General features: G+C 41.6%; 1 protein-coding gene across 2 annotated transcripts in view; it reads right to left on the reverse strand.

Moving 5' to 3' along the window:
• large2 (LARGE xylosyl- and glucuronyltransferase 2) overlaps window positions 1-12,277 on the reverse strand; it is a 131,388-nt gene that overhangs the window by 40,957 nt on the left and 78,154 nt on the right. The window contains exon 1 of one of the 2 annotated variants that reach the window (XM_085161756.1): window positions 7,207-11,810. The exons of the other annotated variant lie outside the window; for it this stretch is intronic. The gene's annotated coding sequence lies outside the window, so the exon portion shown is untranslated. Of the gene's footprint in view, window positions 1-7,206; window positions 11,811-12,277 lie in introns of those variants that run through there. 2 annotated transcript variants of the gene reach the window in all.

Genomic DNA, 12,277 nt, shown 5'->3' on the forward strand with positions numbered 1-12,277 from the left:
AACTAACCACAGCTAAAAAGATATTTAGAGTAAACTTACCGCAACACGTTTCCTCAGGTTACATGTGCTGAGTTTTTTCACGCTGAAAAGTCGGTTTGTTTCGGCTCGCACTGAAGACACCGACACTGAAGACATAGCTGTTCTTTTGAACTGCTTTTAAGCGAAACCATCTTTGCATATGAGGCCAAGGGTGTTCATCCTCTTCAGTTCTAGCGTAGACTCTGCCATGTTTTCATATTTTTCTTCTTTCCGTGTGTCCGCTACTTTAAAACGCTTGGGCCGCTCTGCCCGCCACAGTTTCAAACTGGTCATGTGACTGCATGGCCACATCTGATTGGTAAAAGAGTTACAGAAAACTCCACTGGCGGCATGATCCATTATTAGCAGTATTATGTAATGTGTGAAATTAATCATTTTTTTAAAAGTAACGAGTCGAATATTGCCAAATGTAGCGGAGTAAAAGTACCGTTTCTTCTTCACAAATGTACTCAAGTAAAAGTAAAAAGCATCGTGCAAAAAACTTTAAAAGTACATTTTTTTTCAAAAACCTACTCAAGTAAATGTAACGGAGTAAATGTAACTCGTTACTACCCACCTCTGCCCATCAGTCTTCACACACAACATATGATAATGCAATTAGGAACCCAGAGCAAAGCTTCCGTCCAGTGGGCGTGTCCTCGTTGTGAGTGAGGAGCTCTTTTAGCCCTAAGCTAATCACAAAGAGGATAGTCCTGATTAAGGGAATAATCAGCAGATGCTTCTGCATTAGAGGAGAGAGATAAGAGTGGAGACCAATAATCAACTCCACTCATCCCCTATTCAGCTCCCTGACCCACGTGCAGGAAGAAGCCCTCAAGAGCGCTCAAAGCTCCCCTCACACGACTACTCGATGGCTGTCAACAACCTTGGCGGAAGAGGCACTGCTTTACATTATGCTAACAATAAAAGCTGATCCTCTTTAACCCATAAATAGGTAATGAGGAAAAACAAAGAAATACTCTCTGTAAACTGAGAGCAGCAATCACCACACACTGTGTTATTATATATACAGTAACCCAATTATCCCTCCCAGCTTCTGATCATTGAAAATGTTGATTTCATAGCAGGCAGGAGGTCCCGTATTAGTTTTTCCTTTTCATTAACAGTGTCTTTCTTTTCTTCTGCCGGCTTCAGCATGCTTCATGAACACACAACCATCTCAACTTTCGAGGCAACATTGCTTTTTATAACCACCACTGCTACACCCCAGGTTACTAGTAGACACACCTCTCTGGTATCAATTTCTATGTTGTCTTCTTCTCAAGTTATTGCATTCACAAGATTCTGAGAAAACTTGACCTCTAATGTTTAGGTTGAGGTCACTAATTTCTAGGAAATGCACCAATGCTGACAATTTGAAAATCCCAGGTCACTTCAACTCAGCTTTATTTATATTGTGACAAACCACAACAACAGTTGCCTTTAAGTGCTTTAAATTATAAAGTAAAGACTAGGGCTGTGCGATATGACCAAAATCTCATATCCCGATATTAAGACATCTATCGTCCAATAACGATATAAATCACAAAAATGTAACGTTTTTTGTAAATTCTGTGAAACTCGGGCAGCTCGACATGCGTGAAGTGTTTCCAGCTGGGCGTCGTGTACCTGGAGTCGAGTGTTTTAACCGATGCATGAAACGATACATTTTTAGACATAAGTTGTAACGGCCGCCGTTACGCGGCGTGCTGCGGGGAAAAGCCTGTTCTAACGTTTGAGTCTGCGGTTTATTTTGTAGCACCTGACGGCTCTTTTTGCTTCTCATCCGTAAACTCTCTGCATCTTTCACGTGAGTCAGTTTATTTTGAAAGGTCTCAACAGGATCTTGAGCTTTATTGTGAAAGGTTTACGTGGAAAACAAACAAGCGGACAGCAGAGCCACGCGACAGTTTTACCATCATTGTTGCTAACGACAACACATAAAAACAGGCGCTTGTCTGTCTGTAGTGTGGTTATATTAAATATAAGAGAAAGAGAGAACTTTAAGAAACTAATATAGCCACTACAGTAACCATCAAAACGATGAACATATATTGCTGTAAACAGTTTATTTCACGATACCACGAAACAAACGATAGAGTGATAGGAAACGACAGACGTTTTTATATCGTCATCCAGTGTTGGGAAGGTTACTTTTAAAATGTATTCCATTACAGATTACAGAATACATGTCCCAAAATGTATTCTGTAACGTATTCCGTTACGTTACTCAATGAGAGTAACGTATTCTGAATACTTTGGATTAATTAATATATTATCATGCTGTTTACAACTACATGAATGTACTATTGCTGTGATTTATTACTGTTACTGAAGGTCCGCGGCTCCGAACCGTAGTAAAGGGACCTCTGACTAATACGGTGGGTTCTGTGTCGGGCTCGTAGCCGAAAAATAGCTTTACTTTGTTGTCTGGGTCAACTTTGCTAGCGAAAGACAGAGAGAGGCGTTGAAAGGCTGCTCCAACGGGACTTATTGTTTCAGAGGAAAACACGAACACGGTGTACAGTCAAGTCTTAATAGCTTACTTACAACTGGGCTCGTCAGGCTCTCTTCTTGGCTGCAGTGGTTATTATTATATTTACATGCTTCCAGCTCCCGTTTTTGCTCGATGACAGCTCGTACTTTTCCTTTTTCTCCCTCCCTCGCTCACAGACACATAACGTGTATGTCAGTCCATTCTCCCTGCAGCACGGACTACACTGCCTATGATGCTACATTCTTTAGAGCTATACCTGTAGCATTCTGCCTATTAGCTTAGCACAACAACAACAAAAAGGCCTCTCTCACCCAGAACACACGCAGAGAGAGAGCGTCACCGTGTAACCATGGCAACCATAACGCTGCCACCTGGAACTACAGAACGTAGCTGTCAAACAAAACCCAAACAGTCCTGACCCGCCACAATATGAAACAGGGAAGTACCGCCGTGTAATCCATTTATTTCAACAAAGTAACTGTATTCTAAATACCACCTTTTTAAACGGTAACTGTAACGGAATACAGTTACTCATATTTTGTATTTTAAATACGTAACGGCGGTACATGTATTCCGTTACTCCCCAACACTGTCGTCATTCAATATATTTCGTTATATTGAACAACCCTAGTAAAGACCCTAAAATAATGCAGAGGAAAAGAGAGGAAACCTCACATGGCCACCTATGAACAAGCGCTTTGGCAACAGTGGAAAGGAAAACCTCCCTCTTGACAGGAAGAAACCTTCGGCAGAACCAGGCTCAGGGAGTGGCAGCCAGGGTGAGGGGAGGAAGATGGAACAAAAGAGCCAGAGATGAATAATAATTCATGATTAAATGCACAGTCATGTATAAACAGTGAGTGCAGAGAAAGGTCTTCTTGACTTATTGCATTCACAAGATTTTTGGAAAACTTGACCTTTTAAGCCGCTGTGTTAATTTTTGCAGCTAGCAGCTGGAAATAGATATTTGGAAATGTCTCAGCTATTTGTATATCTGAGACATTTAGCAGGACTGGCTTCGAGTACAAGTATATAAAAGTGAGGCAGTTGCCATACTTTATGTGATGGCATACCAAAACGTTTCCCCCACTACCACATAAGTAGTGGGGGGAAGCCATGGCAACCAACAAGGCACTGAGGTAGTTCAACAACAGGGTTTTCTGCATGAGAACACAGCATCTGTTGTCTGTGGACGTTTACATGCATAAAAAGCTATATAAAGGTTTTCCCTGATGGGGAAGTGAAATAATATGTCCTATTTAAAGTTGGATCAGAATTGGACCGGCGTTCTGGGACATGATGTCTTTCTTGGCTGTGGTCAACATTCACTCACTAAATCAGACAGCAACAACAGACTGAGTGAAATCTAAAAGCACCTCCTTCTAAGAGCTTTGTCCAGTATCACCAATCTGCTGCTCAGGTTTGTTAACCAGCATCATTTTTCAGAATTTCTGTAAAGAGGCAGAGACAAGTGTCAGTGTGAAGAAAAGGAAAACTTTCTCCATCCTCCCTCTGGCATCAATGTTCATCATGTTTCAGAGTCTTTCCACCCAGTTTTCACCCTTTGCTCCATGAGTTGCACTCAAAGCCTTGACACGTGCACTCTTTTCCCTGCAGCTTCTCTAGAGAAACAAACCTTTTTCTTTAGTGCAGATTTTTCCTCTGTAACACGCACCGGCTCTATTATTCAACTCAGTGCAAGAGAGGAGACATGCTATGAGCAAATAAAACTCAAATTTAAAACATTTAAAAAGACGAATACAAAAAGTCTGTTTGTGGCAGTTCCGTTAAGCCGTCAATGACCCAAATGAAAAAGATCATATTTAAGGTGCCTTTGCAGCGTTTAGTCAAACAGATTGAAGTAACATATCGAATAGTTAGAGAGCACAGCTTGAACGGTGAAACGATAGCTCGTTGGACGTCGACAGGGAGACTGCTATGGTGATATTTTGTTTCTACCATGATTAACATCAACCACAATGCCGAGTCCCCATGGCTGCATTTTCTGAAAACTTTCATTCTATAATTTTGTGTTGATACACATGATGACACACATCAATATCTTTTCTTTTTGCTCTAGCTCAACAAAAACCAGGAAGGAGGAGGCCATTAGCCCATGTTTGCCCACTCAGCCAGCTGCTGCAAAGGATAAACAACATTACGTTCATGAAGTTTCAATATCGATGCCACTTGTAATACTTTCATTATTTAGTATTTATTGACTGTCAAAATAAACTTCAGTGAACACATGCCCTTTCTTCTTTTAGCAAATAAGGTTGTCGTTGTTGGTTCTAGAGAAAAATCTCGACAAGCTGATGCTATGAAAAGTTGGTGCTATCCTGAAGCCAGAAGATGAAGTGAAGAAACTCTCGCCCCCCGAGCTTTCCTCAGAGCCCTCCTCATGCTCCACTCCATCCAGCATTCCCATCAGCCTCAGTTCTATTTTCCGTTTCATGCCATTTAACAAATTAGCACAGCAAATTTAATGTCAGTTCAGAGCAGACACTTTGTCCTTTGTGAACATTTCTTCTCCTTACTTTTGTTATTATTATTAATTATTTACAGAGATCCCGTAATCATGCCTGAGTAAGGTACTGCTCATTCCCCATTGATTGTCCTTTGATTCCATTTGGTCAGGATTTAATCAGCTGTACCGTCAGTGTGCCGACTGCTCTGTCAGGTCAAGAGTGTTTCTTTGTGATGTATCAGAGTAAGCTGAGGTGGGATTAGTGGGTTTGTGACCAGGAACGACCTTTTTCATTTCATTTCCCTGTACTCCCACAGACAAGAGCTGGAACTGACAATGATACATTGTCTCTCTTTCTGTGTCTTTGTCTCGCTCTTTCACAGATGAGCTGAGCCACAATTTTCATTTTACACTTTAAAACACAGCTATAGACATTATTACTATGTGTCTTAATTATTGCTAATATTCTCACCATCATTGGTAATGACCCCAATCCTCAATCAAACTGTAAACCTTTGCCAATCAGTGCAAGTAGTTTTGGAGCCTCGACATTATCCCAGGGAGGTTCATGTCAGAAATTACTCAAAGTACTGAAGAGTTTTCTCCAATCCTTCATACCAGAAAACTCTTTAGCGTGATTTATTGCTGTGGTGGAAGAATTATTCAGCTTTTTATTTTTCTAATATAGCTCTAATTTTTCTTCCTGACCTGTAAGTTTAAAACATAAATTAACTTTAATTTACATTTTTCATACTGTTGATTATTACTTAGCTCCTCTCATTGATGCAGAATTGTGGCAATCTGCAGTACACTTAACTGAACATATTTTACATACTGTTGGGTTCTTAAATTTGTCATGTAGTCCTGCAGAGCATGTTACATGCTAAGTAGCATTAGATTTCCTTTTTAAAAATGTTAATTTTAAAGTAACAAACTGCCAAATAAATTAGCAAAGAGTCAAAAAGTCGAGCAACAAGTCACGCCCCACTCTTCAACCCATCTTCTTTCTGTTTTCTTTGCATTATGAAGCCTTTATTCTCCCATGAGATTTCACACCCAGTGACATCTGAAGCTTCAAAGCTGTAGATCAATGGTGCCATTATTCTACATCCATTAAACTCTGCAATCCACGCTTATTTCATAATGAAAATACATTTCCCATTTAAATACTCCAGTAAATACAACCAACCTGCATAGTGCTTGAATAAACTTACTGGGAGACATGTTTAACGAATGCACCACGTGCTAAACAAACAGTCTAAAACAAACAGAGACTATAACATAACTCAGACCAAGTCTCCGATATGCATCTGTGGCCTTATTGTTCTTGAGTTTACGATTTGGGATCGACGTATACTAAGGTAAAGCTACCCCTAACCCTCAGCTCAGCTAATCACTGCCGTGATGGTGGATGTAAAGAAGCTGAATAACTTAATAACTAATCACACATAAATCTTTGCGAGGGTGCATGGTTAACCATATATAGAGAAAAAGAATGGGTGTAGGAATAGTTTCTATAACGCAGCATTTGAGACAAAGGCCAAAGCTGCTCGTGTTGCTCAGAGTTAAGAGAGATCAAAGCAAATCTGTTTACGGTGGACAGACAAATACTACAGAGAAATGAAACCCGTCCTTAGAAACAGGGCTACCCTTTTAAGAAATAAATGTCACTGCAGAGATTCTGAATGTCACTTTTGAGCGTTGCACACTCTCCAACTATATTACGTTCAGCTTCATTGTACTGCAGGGCAGAACTGTAAGTGACAAATGTGAAAACCCAGGACAAAGTAAATCAAAAACATCCACAAGGACGGGTGAAACCAGCAGAGGCAAGATCACACAGCATGTCTGAATGTAATGAAATCCTCCTCCACCTACAGTACTCTGAGCAGGTGTATTATAAGGTGCCTTATAATAACATCCCAAAGACAAACGAGTAAATGCATTTTGTCTGTGAAAACACAGCTCTGGACACAAAGGCAGAAACCTGAGGAGAAGAAGCTGAACGACAATGGGACACAGATGGGTTTAAATCTTTGCTAACAGCACTGCATGTTGGTTATTTCACTCCTGTAACGCTTCACAGTGTCCTTTATATGTCCGTATAATGTCTTGAATTGAATACATAAACAAAGCAGACGGACGATGCAGAAACAAGCCAGTATAAAACCTTTAAAACACACACGCAGAAAGAGCAGAAGCGACCTTTACCCTGTCGCCGTACCTGGTTTTTCCTCTCCTGCACTCAGCATGTGGCTGCAAATCCAAATTCAGCTGCATAGAGTGAGTCAAGCCCTCCTCATTCCCTCCTTCTAATCCTCCTCTTTCAAAGCTCCAACAATAAACTCCAGAGTTCTTTTCTCTCTCGACAGACTTTTGTCCCAGTTCTTCACCCTCTGTCACTGCTTCGTGCCCTCCTTTCCTTCACTCTGCCTGCTCTCCTCCCACTGCTCCTCCTCCTCTTCCTGCACAAACACGCTATAAATCGCCTCCACCTCCAAGGCAATGGCTCTGATTTCAGCCCCCACCTCTCCCTGCCGTCCTCCTCTGGCTTTTGCAAGAAAAGAGTAGAGCTCCTTCAGAGAGAGAGAAAGGTAGAAAGAGGAGAAATGACAGAGGGAAAGAAGCGGTGTCGTCTTACTTGCTGTCAAGAACACAAGAGAGAAGCTTTGTGGGAGAAGAAGCTTTAAAAAAACCTGTGGAATTCAAAAGACGTGAGTTTTTCACAGGATGGGCTTTTTGCATAGCCGGAATACACCTGCCACTGGTCAGCAATGTGTGACTGCTGTTGGACCATAATCAGACTAAAAACCCAGCTAGAACAGAATAAGACTGCATCTCTTATAGAGTCTAGGAAACACATGACATTTCATACATGTACTAGATAACTGTACCAGAAGCTGAACTAACAGTTGTAAGATAAGTTAATTGTTTTTGGAGGTTTTTTGTTTTTTGGTAGACCTTTTTTAGCCAACTGCCAAGACCTGGGATTAGAATGTGCAAAAGCCAAAAGTCACATACCCTAACTCCAGTCCTCGAGAGCTACCACCCTGCAGCTTTTAGATGCATCCTTGTTGTGACACACAACAGCTTTGCCAAATGTGATGGCATCCAACCATTTCATTCAGCTGTGTTGCAGTAGGGAGGCATCTAAAAGCTGCAGGACGGTAGCTCTCGAGCACTCGAGTTGGACAACCCTGCCATAGAGTATCTCATGGCTTTGGATTGGGTTAAGAGACTTAGATTTTTAGTCTATGTGTCCTTATAAAGCAAGAGAAATTAGCATGTTAAATCAGCAGTCTCCAACCTTTTTTGCGCCACGGACCGGTTTATGCCCGACAATATTTTCACGAACCGGTCTTTAAGGTGTCGCGGAAAAATACAACACAATAAAACTAGTACCGGTACCGAAAAAAAGAAGATTTATTCATAACACACGTGAAAAGACCCAGGAAAATTGAGTTAACGATAAAAACGATAACAAAATAACACTAAAAACCGATAAAAACCCTGAAAACCATACATTTCACACCTGAGCCTCAACTCTCGCGGCCCGGTACCAAACGACTCACGGACCGGTACCGGTCCGAGGCCCGGGGGTTGGGGACCGCTGTGTTAAATGACACGAGTAAGTGCCTATTAGCTATGTCCAGATGATTGGGCCAGATAACAGGCAAACCAGTCTAATCCACTACAGGTCCAACTCACAATTTCTAGGATGTAAAGGATGTGCTGATGACAATCACACCGACCTCAAGTGATAACCGTGAAGGTACAGAATCAAAGTGTAAAGCTTTACAAATATCACTCAGTGATCTGACTGAAAGCCTGCAAGAAGTCTACATAAAGCAACTAACCTTCATTATGTCCTTATAGCTGAAGGCTTGCAGATTACAATGTACCTAAAGTTTTATTTACCTGCCAATGAAGTGAAGTGCTTGACTTGTGTTGCAAGGTTTATATCCTGCGCCACATCTGCACAGTGGTTCAAATGTCTTAACGCACATTATATCTGGCCCATCATAGGCAGAACTCTGACTAACTCAGCTTTGAGTCGAGGCTGTAAGTCGACGTGGTCACGCAAAACTTTGGTGTGGGTAACACTTGGATCAGTCAGTACTATCACTTTTGCCCTGCAGTATTACTGCGGTAAATGACAGTGAAGGTTACACCAACACTGCGCTGTTGCTCACTGAGGAGAATGATTTAGTATTTTATTCACACACAACTCTGTGATACCGCTCGACACTGAAGATTAGGTTCAGACCTTCAACTAGTTTAATGTATAACCAAGCAGGAAACTTGGCTTTTCTTTTCATTTACTCCGGCCGTGACTTGCATAATCCAGGCACGCATTCCCTTAAAGAACTAGACCTGCAATCAACAGACAGAGATTTTCTTTTTGTTTTATAGTTTGCCAAATGTTATTCGAGTAAATTCATCCTGGGTCATCTTTTGTTTTTCTGTGCCTGCAGGCATGAAGGTAAGCGTGATGATAACAAAAGCACCATGAGGGAGGGAGTGCTCTATAATTACAGTGTATACAGACCTACAGTGTTGAGGAGGAGCATGCCAAGAACCAGTCTGAGCACGCTGCATACCTGAGCTAACCAAGCTCTGCTGATAGATGCTTCATTAAGGATGCAGATCAACAGAGTGGATCGGCGGGGAGGCTGGGAACCGACTACGGCTCTTATCTCTTCTCCGGAAACAGCTCACACACTCCATCTGAAGTCACGGCCCCGGGGTCTGTGCAAAGTTGCACAGACACTCATGTGCAAAGTTGCACATGAGTGTCTGGAACATCTGGAACAACTGCCTGCTATGTAAACTGTGAACACAGCTCTGAGCAATCTACCTGCTTCCTTTAGCATTTCAGGAGCTTACGAGGGGGCATTTTTTTCACTGCTACACACACAGATATCATCTTTAACCCTCTGGGGTCCGGGGTATAATTGGCCGTTTTTGACTACTTTTGATTTTACCTCTATATTTCACCTTTAAAATATGTTTTTCTTGCCTTGTTTGGTATCATTATTTTCAGCACAACCTCAAATATCTGAAATTTGAGTTATTTTTACATTTTGGTATACTATATTAGCACAGTTGATCTAAATTCAGACAAAAAATTCAAAATCCGAGTAGAAAAAAGTTATATTTTTTACTGTAAAACCCACAAACATGTTTAACGAATCCTTTTCATAACTCGAAATGCAAATAGAAATTGTACATTTCTACAAATTATGCACAAGTTTTGCAAACAACAAAGTTATATGGTACTATTTACCTAAAAATGCAGAACAATCAGGTGTGCTGCATCAAATAAGAAGGCACACAAATTATTTGTGCCAGTCCAAAAAATGTAGTTTGTGTTTAGTATAAGACAGAGGAGAACACCACAGGCCTAAACCCTGCAGTTCTGACAGCAGGAGGTGCATCAGTCCAGTTTTCCATGTGGGAACAGCGTTTAGACTGGAATCTGCCTTTGACGGCTTTTTTAGAGCAAATATGAAATTCAGCAGTCTAACTGACACAATAACTACACAACACACTAACTACAGCCTCCAAACACGCTAAATGTCACTAATGTCTCAAATATGAAAACTCGCTCAATCTCTCTCTTTCTTTCGCTCGCCCGCTTTCCGTTGCGGGTGTCACTCCTAAAAACTTCCCCTTCTCCCTAAACAACCAAATGTCACATGTTGCCATATCATATTTTTGATTGGCTGACATGGTAAACTCTAATACCAATAGGGATGCGGTGTTTTTTCTTTTTCTTCTTTCACTCTCAGCGGAGAGTGTTTGCTAGCGCTGTCGATAGAAAACGCTGTTTTTACCGTCCATCCCGCTGTAAACACCACTGTTTTGTTCAGAAAAAAACATCGCGTGTATTTTTTTATCGTAACTCTGGTTTTACGTGGCCCATTGACACAATTCAAAAACTGGTGTATAGTTTGAAGTCCGCACTTTCGACCCAAGTTGAAATGGAGACTCTGACGCGCTGCATCTTGTAGCTGTGTCGTCTTAAATTGGTCATGTGATTTTGACTCCGGCGAGTCCAGCGATCCCAGAGGGTTAATTATCAGTTAATCTAATTTAAAAATAAATCTTAGTCTACTAATACGGTGGACGAATGGCTACGCGAGGAGCAGGCGGGTTTTAGAAGTGGAAGGTCCTGCATTGAACAAATATTCACGCTGAGATCAACTATTGAGCAGAGCCTCGAATTCCAGCAAAGGCTGCTCAAGATCACATATCGGGATCGCGTTACCAATGAAGAAGTATATTGGCGCGCTGGAGTAGAGCCGCTCCATGTCCAAGTCACCAAGCGTCGGTTCAGATTTGCTGGTCACATCCTTCGGCTACCTCACCCGAGACCTGCCCGTGTCGCGGTTCTGTGGAACCCAAAGAATGGAAAGAGACGGCGATGAAGACCCAAAATAACATGGAGGAGGAATTTCCTTGAAGATTTACGTTCAGTCGAACTGTCATGGGATGAAGCAACAACTGCCGCGATAGACCGAGTTCGATGGCGTTCCCTTGTCGCCCGATGCGCCGATCTAAGTCTAAGTAAGTAAGTCTACTAATATGTAGCTGTGATGCATTAATAATAATAATAATAATAATAATAATAATAATAATGGATTGGATTTATATAGCGCTTTTCAAGGCACCCAAAGCGCTTTACAATGCCACTATTCATTCACTCTCGCATTCACACACTGGTGGAGGCAGCTACAGTCGTAGCCACAGCTGTCCTGGGGCAGACTGACAGAAACGAGGCTGCCATATCGCGCCATCGGCCCCTCTGGCCACCACCAGTAGGCAGTAGGGTAAAGTGTCTTGCCCAAGGACACAACAACCAGGACAGAGAGCCCAGGGATTGAACCGGCGACCTTCCGGTTACAGATATTCCCAACCCCCTGAGCCACGGTCGCCCCATTAAAGCCTGACACACAGTAGCTTCCTCCTCTGTGCAGTGGAACTCCGATGTTGTTCAAAAACTAATAAAAAAGAACAAAATGAGTTCTACTGTTGGATTGGTAATGTAGCTTCAAGGAGATTTATTGTGTTTTTATTCTTCTTCTATCCACATGTTTTTGGACACTAACACAAATATAGTGATTTTGCCTCTGTGGACCACCACAGTGAATTTTAAGTCAACGAATCAAAAAATTTGCATCATCTGTTTTGGAATTAAAGCCATTTCTATGGCTGCACACTCCAACTCTAAATACACTTCCTATATATTTGGTACTTTTGTTTTACTTTTGATAATGCACGGTATACATTTT

Source organism: Neolamprologus multifasciatus, chromosome 1, assembly GCF_963576455.1.
Source record: "Neolamprologus multifasciatus chromosome 1, fNeoMul1.2, whole genome shotgun sequence".
Taxonomy (NCBI): domain Eukaryota; kingdom Metazoa; phylum Chordata; class Actinopteri; order Cichliformes; family Cichlidae; genus Neolamprologus; species Neolamprologus multifasciatus.